Below are 1,876 nucleotides of genomic sequence, written 5' to 3'. Positions count from 1 at the left end.
CACACACACACCCACACACAAACACACCCACACACACACACACACACACACACACACACACACATTTTCACATTAACCTGTGTGTGTGTGTGTGTGTGTGTGTGTGTGTGAGTATTCTCTGTGTCGTGTCTGACTTCACACAAATTAAATAAATGTTTTTGTTGCTGTTTTCAGTTTGTATTTTTTAGCTTTTAATTGTGTTTTTTTAACTTCAAGATATGTGTGTATGTCTGTGACGCTGTGTGTGTGTGTGTGTGTGTGTGTGTAAAAGAGGTTAAGAGCACTGACACAAAGTCACATTGACTAGTTATGGTATCTTGCATTAGACACATTCCTGCGTACTTGGGTGTGGTATCAAAAAGGCTGAACTGAAACTGAACTGTAAACAAAAAGTAATGACTAATTCAACCATGAGTACTTTGGGTTCATGTTTGAGTAAAGCTTCCTCAAAACATCCCAATTCATATGCAAAAATAAAATAAGAGAAAACACTACTCAAGAAATAAACTCAAATATATATATCCAACCTATTCAGTAGTATATAAAATATGTAATTAAACATACTGTTTTCCCTCGGTTTGGGAAAATAAAAGTATTTACCAACATCTGTATACAGGGGGGTGTATGACTGCTGCAGTACTATTTATTGTTCATTTTAATTTATTATTTATAACATTACATTATATAGATTGCGTGCTGATGTACCTTTTAAGTTCAACCCTTAATGGATGGGTTGGCTGTAAAACTGAATTGCCCCCTTCGGGACTAATAAAGTTATCTGAATCTGAATCTGAAGACACACACACACACACACACAAAGAGTCACACACATACACACATATCTTTAAGTTTTTAACAATAAAACATTATTAAAAGCTAAAAAACACTAAAACTAAAAAACAACAACAAAAACAATCATTTTATTTGTGTGAAGTCGGACACAAACAGAGAATATTCACACACACACACACACACACACACACACACACACACACACACACACACACACACACAAACACGGCAGTGACAGAACAGAGCAGCAGAGTGCAAGAACCAGTTCTGTTATAGTTATGTGTTTTCATTTAACAGTCTTGTATGTTGTTCATTTATCTTATAGCAGAGGGAATGAATGAGTTGGCATAGCGGTTAGGTTTCCTTATTGGCACATAGTACCGCCGACCTGACTGCATGATAACAAATTCATTACTGAGTACATGATCTGGTTGGCACAATATTCTGTCTGCTTTCTGGACAACTCGTGTTTTCCAGAGAGAACAGAGATCTTTTAACTGGGTACCAGTGAGTTTTGAGCATACCGTAACAATGTCGCTCAAGCTCTTTTTTTCTTTCACGGATAGTCCATTAAACCAACATAAGAAAGAAAATGTTAATATGCTCTCAATGAAGGCTTGATAAAATATGTATAGAATTCTTTTACAGACCCCAAAAGAGTTAAACTTCCTCAGTATGTATATTCTTTGGTTTGCTCGCTTAATAATGCTATCAGTGTTCTCACTGAATTTCAGTTGTGAGTCAAACACTGTGCCTAAGTACTTATATGTTTGGACTATTTGAACATTTTCATTATGTATTACACCCGGTTTTGGTTCGTCACTGTGCCTTCTAAAGTCTATGATTAGTTCTTTAGTTTTAGACACATTTAAATCGTCACACCATCTGAGAAATTCCATAAGGGCACTGTTATGATCAGATTGGTTGCTCTGGAGATGGGACAACAGGGCTGAGTCATCTGAAAACTTCACCAAGTAGCTGTTCTCCCAAGATGACATGCAGGTTTTGGTGTATAATATAAAAAGCAGGGGGGAGAGCACGCAGCCCTGGCAAGAGTCTGTGTTTGATACAATGACAGAGGACA

The sequence above is a fragment of the Sander vitreus genome, chromosome 8 (assembly GCF_031162955.1).
Source record: "Sander vitreus isolate 19-12246 chromosome 8, sanVit1, whole genome shotgun sequence".
Taxonomy (NCBI): Eukaryota; Metazoa; Chordata; class Actinopteri; order Perciformes; family Percidae; genus Sander; species Sander vitreus.
The sequence above is the reverse complement of the archived record's forward strand: the minus strand, read 5'-3'. Positions refer to the sequence as shown.